The sequence below is a fragment of the Heptranchias perlo genome, chromosome 7, assembly GCF_035084215.1.
Source record: "Heptranchias perlo isolate sHepPer1 chromosome 7, sHepPer1.hap1, whole genome shotgun sequence".
In the NCBI taxonomy this organism is placed as follows: domain Eukaryota; kingdom Metazoa; phylum Chordata; class Chondrichthyes; order Hexanchiformes; family Hexanchidae; genus Heptranchias; species Heptranchias perlo.
This window is the reverse complement of record NC_090331.1, coordinates 49,157,964-49,179,084: the sequence shown is the minus strand read 5'-3', so window position 1 is coordinate 49,179,084 and position 21,121 is coordinate 49,157,964. Positions and strand designations below refer to the sequence as shown.

At 41.0% G+C, this 21,121-nt stretch overlaps 1 protein-coding gene across 5 annotated transcripts in view; it reads right to left on the bottom strand.

Annotated features, from left to right (window-relative positions):
- LOC137323691 (serine/threonine-protein kinase tousled-like 1) overlaps positions 1-21,121 on the bottom strand; it is a 180,469-nt gene that overhangs the window by 146,675 nt on the left and 12,673 nt on the right. Inside the window, exon 1 of one of the 5 annotated variants that reach the window (XM_067987482.1) lies at positions 17,091-17,168. The exons of the other annotated variants lie outside the window; for them this stretch is intronic. The gene's annotated coding sequence lies outside the window, so the exon portion shown is untranslated. Of the gene's footprint in view, positions 1-17,090; positions 17,169-21,121 lie in introns of those variants that run through there. 5 annotated transcript variants of the gene reach the window in all.

Genomic DNA, 21,121 nt, shown 5'->3' with positions numbered 1-21,121 from the left:
GCTATCTTATTTTAATATTCCAGCTGACCACAACTTTCAAGCCTTTTCAGAAAGCAAGGATTTCTAAAATGACATCCAAAACAAACAAATCAAGCAGTCAGTTTTTGGGCCCCTGTTTTATAGCAATCAGAATGAGTTTTTAGACCAACTACATCAACCTTCAGATTTTTGAGTATATAGATGAAATTTAATGCCAACCTGTCTGAAATGCAAACTGCCTGGACCATTAAAACAACTTATCCAAGGTTTTATGCTGGCAGACTCTTAGAACATGCCTGTAAATGAGGGAATACAACCAATATTAGCCCTTTCAGTGGCATTTCCTAAAAACAAGTTTTATTCGATGAATGCCATCAATAGCTCACCATTTAATTTTACTTTGAACATTAAAAATATTAAAACTCATGTACAGTGTGCACTTTTTGTCCACATTAACCTTACTTTCTGTGTAATTACTTTTCAATCACAGTTTTTGTGTAACATTTACTGTGGAAATAGCCTATATCAATTTTTTGTATAATGGCAAAAAGCCATATCAACTTTTGCATGGCACACTAATTCCAGACTCCCTAGGAGTAGGTGGTGCTATCTTGCTTCCCCGGTCCATCGTCAATCTACTCTGCCTCATGCTGTTAACAGTTTGTAAGATTTGGATGCAATTCATCCTTGCGAGCTTGATCTACATATAGTATTATGTTAAATACATTTATGATGAAAACTTTCGATAATGCCAATACCACTGCCCAATTCTTCCCTGATCTTACTCTGCTGCATTCTGAATGCTGTGGACCCTACAATGGAGGTCCACTCTCTTTATTGCCATCGTCTTTTGCCTTGTTTCTTCCCCAATCTGACTCAGCCCTGCTCTCAAATGGTCACCCTATCCCACTTCCACTGTTTGTCACAACTGTAAAGTGCTCTTAGAAGTTTTCAATTTCCATTCCAAACCTATTCTGCCGATTGTAGCGGCCTACTCTAGACTCTGCCGTGCTATCATATAAATTTGCACTGCGCCAACTTTGACTGCTCTCACAAATTTCTACTGCAACCTCATTGATTATGTCCCAGTTCCAGAGACCTACTGTCTACATGGTCACTAAAATGATCCTGCCAACTTTTTTCCCAAACCGACTCTGCCCCATTCTGACTACTACCCACTTTGCCTGGAGGTCCAAAGGCATACTCTCTCTATACAGCCATAGTTCTCCTCCCCACTTCTTCTGACTCACTTTGAATTTCCAACTGTGCCAACTCTGTCCCGCTCTCAAATAAATTGCAACCACAGGACCCACTTCCACTGATGCCACTCTGCCTTGGGAGAACTTTTCTATTACTGCTCCAACCAAACTGTCCTTCGCTCAGGTTTAGTTTAAATTAAAATTTTCTTCCACTTAACCTCTATTTTTACTTTCCCTGATCCTCGAAAGAAATGGCTTTTCTTCTATTAATTCCCAATTCCTGCTTTGCCACTCACTATTACATTGCTTTTCCAAATTTATTTAATCTATTTCCAGTTACTAACTTGCTCATTTGTCTCACAACTTGATTCTTTCTAACTTCATTTTTGACTTTGCTACCCTACATCATTCCCTGTTGCCAGAGAAGACCACTACCCCAGCACCTGCCATGTCAATCCCTACTGCCCAAGAAGCTGCCATTTTATTTACTCATGCTCAATTCCTCCTCCTCCTCCCCTTCATCCCACACTTTCCTACCAGCTCTATTTCTGGCTGCTTTTGAAGCCACCATTACAGACAAGCCCGCAACAATGCATTCCCACTGCCATTGGCAACAAACCTGAGTCATTCCCCACTGCCCAAGAAGTCAATTATCTGACAAGCTTGCAAAATTTTCTTTACTTCTCCACTGCTTCAGAAGCCCACCGCCTACTTTAGTTTAAATTTCTTCCCTACAAGCTTTCTGCATTTATTTTGTTCCTCTCCCCAATGCCCAATTGAATTCCTTCCCCACTAGCCTTGCTGATTTTTTTCTACCATTCTGGCACAGAATTTATTCAGTTAGAATTTCTTCCCTACATTTAACTCCCTGCTTCGAGAAGCTTGTGGACAAGTTCACGTAGTTAGAATTTCTTCCCCAATTGCCACCGCTTTTATTTAACTAGCAAGTTTAATCTCGAATGAAATACCAATCCAATTGCTCCTTTTCTTCATTTAGGACAAATCCATTGTGTTAAATTCCACAAAACAAGATACCCTCTGACTCAGTGAGTAATGCAGTGGGAGACTTACTCGAATAGAAAAAATATTTTAGTGTCCCATGGAGACACAGAACTTTTCACCTTTCCAAATGCACATCAAAAATTCAATCAGAATACAAGGATGTGGTCGCACTCAAGCGCAAAAAAGATTTTGCTGCATTAATGTGAGGCACCCAGGATAATCCAACAATATAGCTAAAAAAGTTCAAACACTGAAGTGGCATTCATACTTCTGCTTACCCTGGATGGCAACTTTCATCAATGTCACATGTTAACTCACAGACCAGTAGAAAAAAAGTGTCACTATTTACATTATCGTACTCTTTCAAAATCTTGAAGGCCTCCATCAGAGCTTGAGAACAGAGGTTCTGAGAATGTGAACTTCTAACAGAGTGAATTGCTAACAGAGTTAGGACTTTCAACTGGGAATTTGGTGAGTGCGGGAATTAGGTGCAAAGTGATTTAAACCAAGGGACTATAGACTAATCTATCAACTTTTAAAACTGAAACAAACAAAAAAAAACAAAATAAAAAAAGACTAAGTAATTACTAAATTTTCAAAATCAAGCTAAATCCATTTACTAAATATAATCTAGCTCTCAAGTAATTCTATTAGTCTTAGAAATAAACTGAAATAAATAAAAACTAGAAATGGCAGTGCAGACCCTGTTTTGGGACTGTAATATATGGGAATTTGTGGACAGCGAGACTGTCCTGGATTGCCATATCTGCAGTAAATGTCCCGGCCTTGAGTCACTCTGGCTCAGAGTTTTTGAGCTGGAGTGTGAGTTAGAGACACTCCGACACATAAGGGAGGGGGAGGAATATCTAGATAGTTTTCTCCAGAATACAGTCACACCTTAAAGGAAAGCACAGGTGCAGGAAGGGAAGAGTGTAACGGTTAGTCAGCAGGGTAGTGAGAACCTAGGAGAGGTAGAGAAGGAGGTCCAGCAGACACTGGTCCTATCCAACCGGTACAAGGTACTTGATACCTGTGAGGATAAGGATGAAGGCTGCAGGGAGGATGCCCAGAATGTTAACCATGACAACGTGAAGCATGAGGCAGTCCAAAGTAGTGGTGGTGGGGGAAATCAGAATATAAAGATTGTAGTCATGGGGGATTCTATAATCAGGGAGATAGATAGCGTCCTCTGCAGTCGCAACCGATTCCAGGTGTGTTGCCTATCTGGTGCAAGGGTAAAGGACATCTCAGAGCAACTGGAAAGGAACTTGGAAAGGGAGGGGGAGGATCCAGTTCTCATGGTCCATGTTGGCACCAATGACATAAGGAAGAACAAGGAGGAGGTTCTGCTTAGGGAATATCAGAAGCTAGGAACTAAATTAAAAAGCAGGACTTCACTGGTGGTAATCTCAGGATTATTACCCTTGCCACGTGCTAATTAGCAGACATAGGTAGATCAGAAAGGTGAACGCATGGCTGAATGTGTGACATGGGATGTGAGGAGGTATTCTATTTCATGGGACACGGCACTAGTACCGAGACAGAAAGGGGCTGTACCGCTGGGACGGGCTCCACTTGAACCAGAATGGGACCAGAGTCCTAGCGAGAAGGATAATAGGGCAGTGGATAAGGCTTTAAACTAGCAGGATGGGGAGAGGGACCTGGTAGTAATAACAAAAGCTTAAAGATAAAAGAACACAAGATGAGTGTAAAGGAATAAAGATAACAAACGGTCAAGCAACAAATACAGCTATATAACAGAAGTACAAAAGGACTCAAGGACGAATTAAACTGCCTATACAGCAACATACACAGCGTCCAAAATAAGACGGGGAACTGGAAGCAATAATCCGTAGCGAGGAAACAGATATAGTAGGAATAACTGAAACATGGCTAAATAAAGAACAGGACTGGCAACTAAATATTGCAGGTTACAACACAATCAGAAAGGATAGGAAAGGAAGGGGGAGGTGGAGTAGCTGTACTAATTAGAGGTAACATAATGGCAGTAGAAAAAAAAAGGACATGTAATATTAAGATAGAAACAGAATCCATATTGATTGAAATAAAAGATAAGGGATCGATCACGCTAATAGGGGTATACTACAGACCGCCTAATAGTGGAAAGGAGGTGGAGGAAGAAATATGTAAGCAAATATGTGAAATGAATAAAGGACACGAGTAATCATGGGAGACTTTAACTACCCCCAAATAAACTGGTAAGAAGAGGTAGGTAAAGGGGTACAGAGAATGGAGTTTTTACAATGTGTGCAGGACTCCTTTCTTACTCAGTATGTAAAAAGCCCATGAGAGAAAGCACTGCTGGATCTAGTAATGGGAAACGAACCAGAACAGATAAGAGTAGAGTAGGGGAACATCTAGGCAATAGCAATCACAATATAAGGTTAAAGATAAATCTGATAAGGATATAAGACAGAGGCCAAAGTAATAAATTGGAAAAAAGTGATTTTAAGGGGATGTGAACGGAACTAGGGAAAATAAACTGGAAAAATTTACTGGCAAACAGAAAAAAAAGTGGAAAATATTTAAAATGGTGATCGAGAGTCCATGAGAAATATATCCCACTAAAAAGCACGGCAGTAATGACACACCATGGATGAATACAAAATTAATGGCAAAGTTGAAACTAAAGAAAAAGGCATACATCAAGTACTTAGACAACAAAGGAGGATGACAAAAGGGAATATGAAAAGGTTAGGAAAGAAGTCAAAAAAACAAGGCAAAGAGAAACTACAAAATCAAATCATCAAGGAAGAAAGTATTCGACAGACACACAAATAAGAAAATAAAAAATAAAAAATCAGGATAGGGATAGGACCACTAAGGGATGCACACGATAAACTCACAGGTAAAAGGCAGAAATATTAAATAATTACTTTGCCTCAGTATTTACCAGGGAGACTAACATGGTAGGCATAACATTAGAAGAGATCATAAAGGGCATAAAGACATTTAAGATAGAAGTTGGGAGGGGGGGGATGGGGGGAGAAGATAATTGATAAACTAATCAAACTTAGAAGATCAAACTCCTGGTCTGGGTGGATTACATCCGCGAATATCAAAAGAAGTTAGGGAAGAGATAGCAGAGGTGCTATTACATATATATAAAAATTCATTAGAAAAGGGAACAGTGGCAGAGGACTGGCGGACAGCTAATGTGATTCTTGTATTTAAAAAAGGAAGATAGAACAAGTACAAGGAACTATAGACCAATTAGCTTAACATCAGTGATAGGAAAGATAATGAAATCTTTACTCAAAGACGTAATAGAAAAACATCTAGAAACTGAAAATATAATAAAGAATAGTCAGCGTGGATTTCAAAGGGAAAGGTCATGGTTGACCAACCTTATTGGGCCAGAAACTGCTTTCAAAATAACGGAGAGACCAACAGCGTCACCACTATTAATGGCAAAAGAGATATTTCTGGGAACTGCACATGCACAGTCAAACGCGGAAATCCAGAACTTGCTCTTCCTGGTTCGTCGGTGATCTGAAAGCTTTGTGTTAAAAAGGACCTCGCCGGCTGCAATCAATGGACCAGTGCCAACTTGCTCTCCGACCCAGCTAGAAACGAACTAATCATGACACAACACGTACGCTGAGTTTTAACAGCGTGGTAAGTATTAATGACTGCCAAATAACCTCTGTGGCACAAAAAATTAACTTTGAAAAACATGGAGTCTCATTACTCCTGATTTTAATAGTTTTTGGACATTGAAAAAAATGTTTTCAATGTTTACAATTTTTTTTAACTTCTTCTTTGTTTCTCTTTTATCTCAGCCTCTTAATCTTACCTTCTCTTTATTTTGCTTTCTCTATCTAATTTTGTAGTACATTTACTAATCTTGTCCAGCACTTCCTGGTTGTTAGTTTGTGAGTGAACGGCACTTCCTGGTTCTCTCAGCGTGGCATGCTTCAAGCTGATTGGTGGAGAGGACAGAGATCCTTTCCTCCTCTCAATGCTCAAAAGAAGCCCGGTAACCACTGCTGCACTTCTTGCAAGTTTCAATTAAAGCAAGTTAAAATCCAGAAGAGCATGAAAAATTTGAGGGCGACTTAATTACGTGCCAGCGACGGGCAACATGTGTTCACTGCTCAGAGCAATTTCCAGCCCATTGAATTCTTTGAAGAAGCAACAGAAAGAGTAGCCAAGGCTAATGCAGTAGATGTGATATATTTGGATTTTAAAAATGCCTTCGATAAGGTACTGCATAGTAGACTCATGACTACGGTCAGAGCATGTGGATTCAGGGGACAAGTAACAGAATGGATAGCAAGCTGGCTACAAAACAGAAGACAGACAAGTAGGGGTTAAAGGTAGTTACTCAGGCTTGCAAAAAGGTGGGAAGTGGTGTTGCACAAGGATCGTTGCTCGGACCACTGCTGTTCACCATTTACATAAACAATTTGGACTCAAATAGGAAGCACAATTGGATGACACCAAATTTGGGGGCTGGGTATACTTGATACTGAGGGGGACTGCGACAAAATACAGGAAGACATTAATAAACTTGCAGAATAGGTGTGCAACTGGCAAATGAATTTCAATATAGATGAGAGGTGGTACATTTTCGTAGGAAGAATAAGAAAGCTACATACGACTTGGAAAATAAGAGTCTAAATGGGGTAGAGAAGCAGAGGGATCTGGGAGTAGAGATACACAAATCATTGAAAGTAACGACACAGGTTAATAAGGCCATAAAAAAAGTAAATAAAGCACTGGGGTTCCTGAGAGACAGGATTGAAAAGCAGGGAAGTTACGTTAAACTTGCACAGAAGCTTGGCTGGACCACACTTGGGAGTACTGTGAACAGTTCTGGTCTCTATTATAAAACGGATACAGAGGCACTAGAAAAGGTGCAAAAGAGATTAAGTAAGATGATACCAGAACTGAGGGGCTATACCTATCAGGAAAGATTGAACAGTCTGCGGCTCTTTTCTCTAGAAAAAAAGACTGAGGATTGACCTGATAAAAGTCTAAAATTATGAAAGGGTTTGATAGGGTAGACATAGAGAAGATGTTTCCTTCCACTTGCAGGGAAGACTAGAACTAGGGGCCTTAAAAATAGGATAGTCACTAATAAATCCAATAGGGAATTCAGGAGAAACCTCTTTACCCAGAGAGCGGTTAGAATGTGGAACTTGCTACCACAAGGAGTAATTGAGTTCTATGTAAGATCATTCCTTAACTATCTCACCTCGAGTGAAAAAAACCCCAACTTCTCAAGTCTCTCTTCATAACTGCAACTCCCTCATCCCTAGTAACATCTTAATGAATCTAAACTGCATCTTTTCCATTGCTTCTCTTATCCTTACTATATTGGGGTGCCCAATATTCCAACTATGGCCTAAGGTCTGGTACAAATTCAACATCACCTCTTCACTTTTATATTCTATATCTCTAGAAACAAAAATAAGGAATAAGTTTGCCTTCTTTACTTGTACTGCCACCATGAGTGACTTGTATATTTGCATAAATTGCTTGCTTCTCAACTCCATCTTACCATTTAAGGTGCATTTCCATTCCCTATTCTTTCTTACAAAATGTACTACTTTATATATTGTGCACATTAAGCTGCATTTGTCACCTTTCTGCCCATCCTGCTAGCCTACCACCTTCTTCCAGCAGCCTTTCACAACCCTCAGCCAACATATCATCAGCAAATTTCAACACTGCATACAAGTAAACAATTGCAGCCCCAACATTCAGCCCTGTGTATCATCATTCATCACAGCTTACTATAATGGGGTGCCAACTACATTCTAGTGCATAGATCTTTAAAGATTCATGAACGATGTTATGAAGAGATAGCTGGAGCTAGGATGTATTTATAGGACAATTGACTATAAGACAAAGTATACTATTTTGTCCTTGTAAAAAGACCTTGGTCAGGCTTCAGTTAGAATACAGTGTCCAGTTTTGGTCTCCTCATATGGTGGGTGGTATTGAGGCTTTGGAAATGGCATGGAAAATGGCCATTAGATTAATTCCAAGTTTGAAGCAGCATAGTTATCAAGATAGGCTAAAAGAGCTGGGATTCTACACTTCAGAAGCGTAGACTTAGGGTGATTTGATTGAGATTTGTTAGATGAAGGGAATAGATTGTGTTTGAGTAGACAGTTTGTTCCAACTAAATAGGTTAGGGAGGACTAAGGGGGTCACAACTTCAAGTCATACAAGGTCAGAACTAGGTTAGATGTCACGAGGTAGTTCAGTTCCCAGAGAATAGTACAACTCTGGAACAGGCTGCCAGCTCGTGCAGTGGATACTGATTTGTTAAATTCCTTCAAATGATACTGGACCTGTTGTTGACTGGGGCAGAGATCACCTCGTACAAAAGGTAAATACTACATGACATCATCAGGGCCAGAGAGATCTCTGAAGATTTTCCCCCCCCCCCCCAAGAAATTTTCATTTACTGTTACCCTTTGTTTTTTCGTCCTCCAACCATCTCTTTATACGGCCACATTCCCCACAATTCTACGTGCCATTATCTTTACCACAAGTCTTGTTGGTAACCTATAAAATGCTTTTTGAAAATCCATATAACCCATATCCATTCCACTCCTTTTTTCTATCCAGTTATTTGTTAAAAGAATTCTATAACATTGGTCAAGTGTGAATTGCCTTCCAGAAATCTGTGTTGTCTGGCCTTGATTGACTCGGATTTCTTCAAGTGCCTAGTAATTTAATCTGTATTATAGACTTTTGTGGTTTACCAACAAATGAAGTAAAACTAACTGGCCTAAGATTTCCTGATTCACCTCAGTCTCCTTTTTTGAAAAAGGATGCCACATTACCCCCCACCCCCCACCACCAGTTTTGTGGCACAGTTTTCCTTTCCAAAGAATTTGGGAAAGTTTTGGAACCTCCGCTACTTCTTGCCTAGTTTACCTCAGGATCCTGGGATGCAAACCATCAAGTCCTGGTGATGTTTTGTGATTCTAGTGGAATCCTTTATGAAAAGCTCTTGGGAGGTAGATTTCAACTTCCACCGCCAAACGGTAAACTGGCGGTAGTGGATCAGCCCCCCGTTATAGAATCATAGAAGTTACAACATGGAAACAGGCCCTTCGGCCCAACATGTCCATGTCGCCCAGTTTATACCACTCAGCTAGTCCCAATTGCCTGCACTTGGCCCATATCCCTCTATACCCATCTTACCCATGTAACTGTCCAAATGCTTTTTAAAAGACAAAATTGTACCCGCCTCTACTACTGCCTCTGGCAGCTCGTTCCAGACACTCACCACCCTTTGAGTGAAAAAATTGCCCCTCTGGACCCTTTTGTATCTCTCCCCTCTCACCTTAAATCTATGCCCCCTCGTTATAGACTCCCCTACCTTTGGGAAAAGATTTTGACTATCTACCTTATCTATGCCCCTCATTATTTTATAGACTTCTATAAGATCACCCCTTAACCTCCTGCTCTCCAGGGAAAAAAGTCCCAGTCTGTCTAACCTCTCCCTGTAAGTCAAACCATCAAGTCCCGGTAGCATCCTAGTAAATCTTTTCTGCACTCTTTCTAGTTTAATAATATCCTTTCTATAATAGGGTGACCAGAACTGTACACAGTACTCCAAGTGTGGCCTCACCAATGCCCTGTACAACTTCAACAAGACATCCCAACTCCTGCATTCAATGTTCTGACCAATGAAACCAAGCATGCTGAATGCCTTCTTCATCACCCTATCCACCTGTGACTCCACTTTCAAGGAGCTATGAATCTGTACTCCCAGATCTCTTTGTTCTATAACTCTCCCCAACGCCCTACCATTAACGGAGTAGGTCCTGGCCCGATTCGATCGACCAAAATGCATCACCTCACATTTATCTAAATTAAACTCCATCTGCCATTCATCGGCCCACTGGCCCAATTTATCAAGATCCCGTTGCAATCCTAGATAACCTTCTTCACTGTCCACAATGCCACCAATCTTGGTGTCATCTGCAAACTTACTAACCATGCCTCCTAAATTCTCATCCAAATCATTAATATAAATAACAAATAACAGCGGACCCAGCACCGATCCCTGAGGCACACCGCTGGACACAGGCATCCAGTTTGAAAAACAACCCTCTACAACCACCCTCTGTCTTCTGTCGTCAAGCCAATTTTGTATCCAATTGGCTACCTCACCTTGGATCCCATGAGATTTAACCTTATGTAACAACCTACCATGCAGTACCTTGTCAAATGCTTTGCTGAAGTCCATGTAGACCACGTCTACTGCACAGCCCTCATCTATCTTCTTGGTTACCCCTTCAAAAAACTCAATCAAATTCGTGAGACATGATTTTCCTCTCACAAAACCATGCTGACTGTTCCTAATGAGTCCCTGCCTCTCCAAATGCCTGTAGATCCTGTCCCTCAGAATACCCTCTAACAACTTACCCACTACAGATGTCAGGCTCACTGGTCTGTAGTTCCCAGGCTTTTCCCTGCCGCCCTTCTTAAACAAAGGCACAACATTTGCTACCCTCCAATCTTCAGGCACCTCACCTGTAGCGGTGGATGATTCAAATATCTCTGCTAGGGGACCCGCAATTTCCTCCCTAACCTCCCATAACGTCCTGGGATACATTTCATCAGGTCCTGGAGATTTATCTACCTTGATGCGCGTTAAGACTTCCAGCACCTCCCTCTCTGTAATATGTACACTCCTCAAGACATCACTATTTATTTCCCCAAGTTCCCTAACATCCATGCCTTTCTCAACCGTAAATACCGATGTGAAATATTCATTCAGGATCTCACCCATTTCTTGTGGTTCTGCACATAGATGACCTTGTTGATCCTTAAGAGGCCCTACTCTCTCCCTAGTTACCCTTTTGCCCTTTATGTATTTGTAGAAGCTCTTTGGATTCACCTTTGCCTGATCTGCCAAAGCAATCTCATATCCCCTTTTTGCCCTCCTGATTTCTCTCTTAACTCTACTCCGACAATCTCTATACTCTTCAAGGGATCCACTTGATCCCAGCTGTCTGTGCATGTGATATGCCTCCTTCTTCTTTTTGACGAGGGCCTCAATCTCCCGAGTCATCCAAGGTTCCCTACTTCTACCAGCCTTGCCTTTCACTTTATAAGGAATGTGCTTACCCTGAACCCTGGTTAACACACTTTTGAAAGCCTCCCACTTACCAGACGTCCCTTTGCCTGCCAACAGACTCTCCCAATCAACTTCTGAAAGTTCCTGTCTAATACCATCAAAATTGGCCTTTCCCCAATTTAGAATTTTAACTTTTGGGCCAGACCTATCCTTCTCCATAGCTATCTTGAAACTAATGGAATTATGATCACTGGTCCCAAAGTGATCCCTCACTAACACTTCTGTCACCTGCCCTTCCTTATTTCCCAAGAGGAGGTCAAGTTTTGCCCCCTCTCTAGTCGGGCCATCCACATACTGAATGAGAAATTCCTCCTGAATACACTCAACAAATTTCTCTCCATCCAAGCCCCTAATGCTATGGCTGTCCCAGTCAATGTTGGGAAAGTTAAAGTCCCCTACTATTACCACCCTATTTTTCTTGCAGCTGTCTGTAATCTCCTTACATATTTGCTCCTCAATTTCCCGTTGACTATTTGGGGGTCTGTAGTACAATCCGATCAAAGTGATCTCTCCCTTCTTATTTTTCAGTTCTACCCATATAGACTCAGTGGGCGAACCCTCGGATATATCCCCTCTCACTACTGCCGTGATGTTCTCCCTAATCAAGAACGCAACTCCCCCTCCTCTCTTACCTCCTGCTCTATCTTTCCTATAGCATCTGTACCCTGGAACATTGAGCTGCCAGTCCTGCCCCTCCCTTAGCCATGTTTCAGTAATAGCTATAACATCCCAGTCCCATGTACCCATCCATGCCCTGAGTTCATCTGCCTTGCCCATCAGACTTCTTGCATTGAAATAAATGCAGTTTAATCTAGACTTCCCTTGGTCTTTGCCCTGCTTTCTCAGACCATCTGTCCGGTCATGTTCTGTACACTCTCCCTTACTGCCTTTTGTTTCTGTCACCACTTTATTTCCCACTGACTTCCTGCATCGGTTCCCATCCCCCTGCCACATTAGTTTAAACCCTCCCCAACAGCACTGGCAAACACTCCCCCTAGGACATTGGTTCCAGTCCTGCCCAGATGCAGACCGTCCAATTTGTACTGGTCCCACCTCCCCCAGAACCGGTTCCAATGGCCCAGGAATTTGAATCCCTCCCTCTTGCACCATCTCTCAAGCCACGTATTCATCTTAGCTATCCTGTCATTCCTACTCTGACTAGCCCGTGGCACTGGTAGCAATCCTGAGATTACTACCTTTGAGGTCCTACTCTTTAGTTTAACTCCTAACTCCCTAAATTCAGCTTGTAGGACCTCATCCTGTTTTTTACCTATATCGTCGGTGCCTATATGCACCACGACAACTGGCTGTTCACCCTCCCCCTCCAGAATGTCCTGCAGCCGCTCCGAGACATCCTTGACCCTTGCACCAGGGAGGCAACATACCATCCTGGAGTCTCGGTTGCGTCCGCAGAAACGCCTGTCTATTCCCCTTACAATCGAGTCCCCTATCACTATAGCTCTGCCACTCTTTTTCCTGCCCTCCTGTGCAGCAGACCCAGCCACGGTGCCATGAACCTGGCCACTGCCACCTTCCCCTGGTGAGCCATCTCCCCCAACAGTATCCAAAACGGTCTGCACTGCCTTCCTACTCTTCCTCTGTCTGTTGGTCACCCATTCACTATCTCCCTCAGTAATTTTTATCTGCGGTGTGACCAACTCACTGAACGTGCTATCCACGACTTTCTCAGCATCGCGGATGCTCCAAAGTGAGTCCATCCGCAGCTCCAGAGCCGTCAAGCGGTCAAACAATAGCTGCAGCTGGACACACTTCCCGCAGGTGAAGGAATCAGGGATACAGGAAGGAGCCCTGAATTCCCACATCCCACAAGAGGAACATGACACGGCCCTGGGATCTCCTGCCATGACTTAACCCTTAAATTAGCTTAAGAACAACTACAATGTCAAGAGAGAAAAAAGGAAAGAAAAACTACTTACCACTCCCTTTAAGGAGTTTACTCCTTTAAATTGTTCTCAATTTAGAGAATGTTAACTACACTAGGGACCTTGATTCACTAAAAAATAAACGCTACTTCCTATAAGACCTGCAGACCTTCCCTTTCCTTTTACTTTAGTTACTGTAGATAAGTAGAAATACTCACCTGAACCTACTCACCAATCAGGTGCCTCCCCTGTGTCGTGTCCCGATCTGATTCCTGACGTCACTTCGAACTCGGTCGCAGCTCCGCTCGGCTCCTCTCAGCGCTCTGAAATCCCGCCTTTTATCGGACGCTCCCTCCGCTCGGCTCGGCTCCTCTCCCACAATGCCCCTCCGCCGGATGCTTTCCCTCCCGGTCGTCATCACAAAAGGGCTTCTTCTGCTACCCACGTTTCAGTCGAGGTGACTGAGTCAACTTCTCCCAGAATACCCCTCCAGATTTTCCTTTCCATTGACTTCACCAGAAGTCTGGAGTCTTTGTTTATTGGCAAGCACAAGAATGAAAGATACCAGTTTTAAGTATATGACAAATTAAACCAAACTATGAATTAAACTTAGGTTGACATTTCAGTGCAGGGAGGGCTGCATTGTCAAAGATGCCATCTTTCAGATAAGATGTTAAGAAGAACCAGTCTGCTTGTTCAGATGGACATAAAAAAATCCCATGACAATGTTCTAAGAGCAGAGTTCTCCTGGCCAACATTTCTCCCTCAACTTATACCACCAAAAACAAATGCACTAGTGATTCATCTCATTTGCTGTTTAAGGAGTTTGCGCTCTGCAAATTGGCTGCCACATTTATCTAAATAACAAAACGTGTTCTCCAAGTATTACCTCTTTCTTCTTTAAGTATCAGTCCACATGGTCACACAATGAATTTATGCTTCAATAGTCTACATATTCTTGGCCAGAGCGCTAGATGTAAATGTATGCGCTAGATGTAAATGTATCCCACACATCAAGCTCTTGTCTCAGGTGTGCTAGTGGGAGGTGGACAGTAAAGCCAGTTATTTCCCCAGCAACAGAAAAAGAAAGTCTGAATTGTATAATTAACAGACAAATGTGTCACAAGCAGGCAAGTGTCCCCTTTTCACTCACCTATTTTATATTTTCAATTTCTCTTTAGATCTCCACGCATTTTGGTGCCTTTTCTCAACTTAAAAGGAATAATTGGAAACTTTCTTCCAAGTTTATGCCTGTGCTGCTGGTCCAGGTAGAATTAAATGAATAAAAGCTGAGATCTGTCCTCCAATTTTCAACATCTCCTCGACCAGATACTATGTGGGGAAATGGCGACACTAATTCACTACCAAACTGCCAGTCATCAATATTTTTTTTAGAAATATCAGGATTTTGGTAGCACATGTTTACAGTAGTAATTTGCCCAATGACAAACTCATGATCTTGATTATACCAACAAGGGAGGTCCTAACCCAACACCTTATCCCCCCCCCCCCCCCACCAGAGTGAGGGAATTAAAAACTGCTACTGTAGACCACCAGTGGCAACACATTGCAGAATTGCTGAACTTCCCCTCTAAAATATTGAATGGTATCAAGAAACTGGGGAGAGGGGAAGGGGACAACACAAACTATTTTATTTTTTTTAATTCAAGGTATTTCTGTAGGTCCAAGTCCTGAAGAATCCAGTTTGAGTGTAGCGTACCTGAAATGAAGAAACTGTAGTGTGTGCTGTGCAAAAAGACTGATTGGGCATGGAATTTAGACTGCAGAACATTTTCAGAAGTAGGTGATACGAGCCAGAGCTAATGATCTAGAACTGGAACAACATTCAAATATGGGATTTCAAACATAATCTTATTTCTGTGAAATTTACATATAAATCCTACTTTTACAAATGAGTGAACAAACTCAGAAAAAGGTCCTAAGATCACGGAGACTTTTTCCTTCACTCGTATTTACTTGTAAACATACAATTATAGGTCTGAGATGCTGTGCCAAGCAGCCATATTTACTCAATGTTTCATGCTGATGTCTAATTCCAAAGCATCTCTTCAGAGTCAGACACCAAGAATCTCACCATAAGAGGACTGGCTTTCCCTTAACGTGAGGCCAGATGTGCTGCATCATCAGCTACACAATTCTTATTGTAATATACTGATACGGCAAGGGGACTGGTATCGGACTTAGATGGCCAAACCCGCAATCCCAGCAAGACAAGTTGGCAATGATATGGAGAACCTGTACAACATGCCAACAAAAATACTGTAACCATTACAGACTTACTTTTACATAATCCTTCAGTGGGAAAAGGCAGACCTCTGAGAGGCCACAATATTTAAAAAGTTAAATTGCAGACCTTCCTAAGAATCTTGCATTCCCCATAGGGATCAAAACCCCAACTGCCATTAGTAGATAGTTTACAGAAATGACTTTCAGTATAAACCTCTCCATCGCAGCAACAGACCTCTATTTTTATCTTAGAGGGGCTACATCATCTTGAGGTGAAACACAGCAAGTGGCTAGAAAGGTTGCTCTTGGAAATTATGCTAACCTTTACCTAGTTAGTATCTTGCTGCCCAGTCTTAGTACAACCAGTTTGTTCTGAAAGTTCAAAACTATATCTTCTGGCATGATAATCTGTCTTTAATGAAAATAACGTAATGAAGATTCGGAAGAAAACCCAGCTCGCTGAAGACCCACCCAATTGAAGGCTTGCATGATCGAGGAGCATCTCTTTTTACAACTGTGCAAACACAAATCACTACAGATCAGGCATATAAGCAGTTATTACAAACAGGCACTTGAAGGTCCTGGCTATTCAGGCCAGACCCAAGGGCAACAGTGTATCACAAGCTATCCATTTTTAATTCTGGAGTTGCTGCTACTGATTTCACACATCTAGGATAGTTCTGAATCCCCTCCATTCTTTCTGGGCAGAAAAACATCTTCCTCCCCATGCAAAACATAATAATTGACTAGCAGTGAATGAGTGCCACAGGCAATTTCAATTTTGGATAAATAAAGGCACTTTTATATTTTGTAACATTTTTGATCATACTTAGAGAGAACAACCTCAATGCATCACTTCAATTGGGGAAGTGGTTGCTGTAGCATTGCTTGGTTCTGTTCTAATATGGACATCCAAAATCTAAAACACAAGATACTTCCCTACCCTCTCCACCAATTAAGCATTCAGCACCTTCTTAGATTCACATTTTTGTGGGTTCACAGTAGTTTGGCTGGATTACACTGGAGTGAAGCAGATAAAGAAAGAACAGACTAACACCTGGAGAGTAAAAATGACAAGGAGGTGGGGGTGGGGGGGAAGGAACAAAATATCCAACAAGAATTTATTCTTTGTTTATTCTTCACAATGCATTTCTAATGATGTTACTGTGTAGTATATATAAATATGCAATACATTTTCCCTCATTTCCTTAATCAATGTCAGGTATCACATCACAAAGGTGTGGATAAAAAATAAGTTAGTCACATTGCAAAACATCTGATGCAAAAGGAATAAAAATATAGCAAAATAAAACCTGTATTTTCTAAAATGACTGAGTAGCTTATAGGGGTATATTTTTCAGGGACTATGGAAAATAACTTAATTTTATATACATGTATTAATCTCAAATTATAAGAAAAACAGCTTGAAGTCATTACACAGATACCAAACAAATTAAACAAAAAAAGGCAAACTTTCAATTCCCAGTTTTCAGTGTTTATTTTATAGCATGCTTGGTTTCACCAAACACGCTATCTTAATATTTTGTTAAAAGTCAAAATTGACATTTTCAGTTTTGTACAAACAATTTAATCTGGGAAAGACGCATAGGCATTATTTAAAATAATTCCTCTAAATTAATTCCCTACCTGCCCTAGGTGATGATTACAGACATCCACGCTGGTGCAATTTATGGCAAGAGGGGATCCAATCCGAGAAGGCAAACAAGAGCGACTCCAAGAAGTGGATGTCTATGCATTCTGTACAAAATATCGAAATGGAGCATTGTGTATGTACACCATAGAGAAGCAATTTTTGTTTTATCTTTATCGGTTAAAGCCAAAAACCGAGAACTCTAACTATACAAAATAATGAGGTTGAAGGATTTTATATTTAGCATTTGATTTTTTTTTTTAAAAAAGGTATACAATTTAATATACAGCTAGAGTAATACTATTTCTAAAGTTTGTCATTTGGTGTCCCATTATCTAACCGAGAACCACCCAATCACCTCTCTCTCAAACAAGTTGTCATTCTGCCTTATTCAATTTGACAAACTCAAATGCTATTATTGTAAAAGAGCTGAAAAGTCAACAAAAAATGAACTGAACAAAGTTTGCCAAAAACAAAATTTATATCTAAACTACATCTACATTTTTCCAGAAACCAAATACAGCGATACACAAACTATTTGTAACTAACCAAGAGCCTAAATAGAGACAACCTACACAGAGCTGTCTTAATCCATTCATCAACATTTAAAAGAGTCATCAACTTTTTCTTCTTTATATATTTAATAAAATGTTATAGCTCTACAGCATTCTACAAATTAGCTTGTAAAAAATCTTCCAACACAGCTTTGTAGCTATTTTGACACAGTAATGCAATAAGATACTTGCAATAAGCACCAAAAACAAATGAATGAATAGCATCATATCTTATATGAAGATCTACTGATTTGGTTAGAAATGCTATGAGAAATTTCTTGGTGCAATAGTTAGCATATGGCTTGGGTAACATATCCTGTCCAGACAGATGGCATATGTGCCTTCTCTGTCAACTGGAAGGGTCCTCTGTGAAATGGGTTTGATCAGACTCAATCCAGTTCCTATACTGTTAGGACATAGGAAAAGTCTGAATGAGAAAAGGCCATTCAGCTCAAAGCTCATTCTTTCAACCCTCCAGGAGCGTTAGAAATTCAGGTCTGCCATAGAGACCTTCTCAGCTTCAGTGATGTCAATCGCTTCCACAAGTGGATTCTACATGTTTTATGTTCCAGAGGTGACTCACACTGCCCAATATCTATGCATATAATAGCATAACCCAAGAGATGTAACAAAGCACCCTCCCTTGACACTATGCCTTTCACAGAATCATACAGCACAGAAGGCAGCCATTCGGATCATCGTGCCTGTGCCAGCTTTTTGAAAGAGCGATCCAATTAGTCCCACTCCCCTGCTCTTTCACCATAGCTCCTCAAATTTTTCCTTTTTAAGTATATCTCCAATTCCCTTTCGAAAGTTACTCTTGAATCTGCTTTCATCACCCTTTCAGGCACTGCATTCCAGATCATTAGAACTCAGTGCGTAAAAAAAATTCTCATCACCCTCCTGGCTTTTTTTGCCAATTATCTTAAATCTGTGTCCTCTGGTTACTGATCCTCCTGCCAGTGGATAGTTTCTCCCTATCTACTCTATCAAAACCACTCATAATTTTGAATACCTCTATTAAATCGCCTCTTAACCTCTGCTCGGACAGCAATCCCAGCTTCTCTAGTCTCTCCACATAACTGAAGTCCCTCATCCCTAGCAACATTCCAGTAAATCTCATCTGCACCCTCTCTAAGGCCTTGTCACCCTTCCTAAAGCCTGGTGTCCAAAACTGGACACAATACTCAAGCTGAGGTCTAACCAGTCATTGATAAACGTTTACCATAACTTCCTTGTTTCTGTACTCTAATCCTCTATTTATAAAGCCATGGATCCTGCATGCTTTTTTCAAAAAAAAAACAGCTTTATCAACTTGTCCTGCCACCTTCAAAGATTTGTGTATGGAAACCCCAGATGTCTCGCTTCCTGCACCCCCTTTAAAATTGTACCATTTTGTTTATATTGCCTTTCCTCATTTTTCCTACAAGTTTCATACATGTCATCACATGTGCTTCTCCAGTCTTTCAAAAGGCAGAATATTTACACTTCAGAGAGACTAGGCCAGCACTAAACATTAAGCTGTTTTATTTCTCAGACAGCAAGTGAATAGAGTAATAGTTATGGTTGGGATTCAAATCAACAGAACTTGCCTTCACATAGTAATCAAAAAAAAGTGAACATGCCATGCTTCCCACAATAGTTCTTTAAAAGAAAAGAACCTCTACCCTCTTGCATCTTGACCCCGTGTCTAGGCAAAAGCCTGCTCTAGCAGCTTTCTGTTTTAACAACTTGCATTCATATAGGGTCTTTAACTCAGTAAAACGCCCCAAAACGCTTCACAGGAGTGAAATCAGACAAAAATCAACACCGAGCCAAAGACGACAACATTAGGATAGATGACCAAACACTTGGTCGCAGAGGTAGTTTTAAGCAACATCTTAAAAGGAGAGAGAAGTAGAGCGACGAAGAGGTTTGGGGAGGGAATTCCAGAGCTTAGAGTCTAGACAGCTGAAGGCACGGCTGCCAACGGTGGGGCGAAGGAAGTGGGGGATGCACAAGAGGCCAGAATTGGAAGAACGCGGAGTTCTCAAAAGGCTGTAGAATCGTAGGAGGTTACAGAGATTGGGGGGGCGGGCCTAGGCCTGGGAAGGATTTAAATATGAGGATAGAATTTTGAAATTGAGGCATTGGTGGACAGGGGCCGAAGACAATGGTTTCAGTCTTCCCAATGTTTAACTGTTGGAAATTCAGGCTCATCCAAGACTGATTTCCCTATTTTATCTCCCCATGTTGACAACCAGAAGGATGGCACAAGCAGACCATGCTCCATCCCTCAGGGAAAGCCCCAAAAATCTCAGAACTATGTAAAAGGAACGGAGATTTGGCATTGGTCTCTGCCCCCTTTTTTCTTGATCTTCGCACCCAAAGAATAGTGCACTCAAAGAATGGTGCTGACCCCAGGAAAATAGGCCCCATAAAGTTTTTCTGTGCACTACAAGATCTTCTCCTACACAGGCAAAGGCCATATTTTCACCTCTCAAGTGTTCATGTAAAAGAATGGTTGAAATGTGCAACTTACTTCCATCCCCATCCGAACTTTAAAGTGGACACAGATCCACAAAGCAAAACTGTATAATTCGGTGAAAACTGATAAACTCACCAACAGACACAGATGAGTGGTACCAAATGAGGTGCTCTTTTGTGACCGCTGTAAAAAAGCACATTGTTGGAGCGAATAGCTGGACTGCTACTCTACAACCAGCATGTAAGTACTAGCATTGAGCCATAAAATTGAAAAAAAAATCCATTCCCCCACCAAACATTCATTATGGAAGAAAAATAATATACTTTATACAGCAATTAGTTCTGAATACAAATGTCACATTTTACTATTAATTTCCAATTCAGTTCATGTAATAGAAAACCATCCTTAATTTTGTTTTCAAAATTACTGAGCTTTAAAGTATCCCCATGTACATTATTCATTGCTGCTGGCTTCCAGTCTGTAAAAAAATTTTAAACCACATCAAATTTGTTTGTATGACTGATTCCACCAATCACTTACAAAAATGTTTTGAAAAAAACACCCAGTATCCAGCCCTATATTAGGAACATAGAAATATAGGAACAGGAGTAGGCCATTCAGCCCCTCGAGCCCACTCTGCCATTTGATAACATCATGGCTGATCTGTGATCTAACTCCATGTACCTGCCTTTGGCCCATATCCATTAATACCTTAGATTGGTAAAAAGCTATCTATCTCAGATATAAAATTAGCAATTGAGCTAGTATCAATTGCCGTTTGCGGAAGAGAGTTCCAAACTTCTACCACCATTTGTGTGTAGAAATGTTTTCTAATCTCACTCCTGAAAGGTCTGGCTCTAATTTTTAGACCGTGCCACCTACTCCTAGAATCCCCAGCCAGCGGAAATAGTTTCTCTCTATCCACCCTATCTGTTCCCCTTAATATCTTATAAACTTCGATCAGATCACCCCTTAACCTTCGAAACTCGAGAGAATACAACCCCAA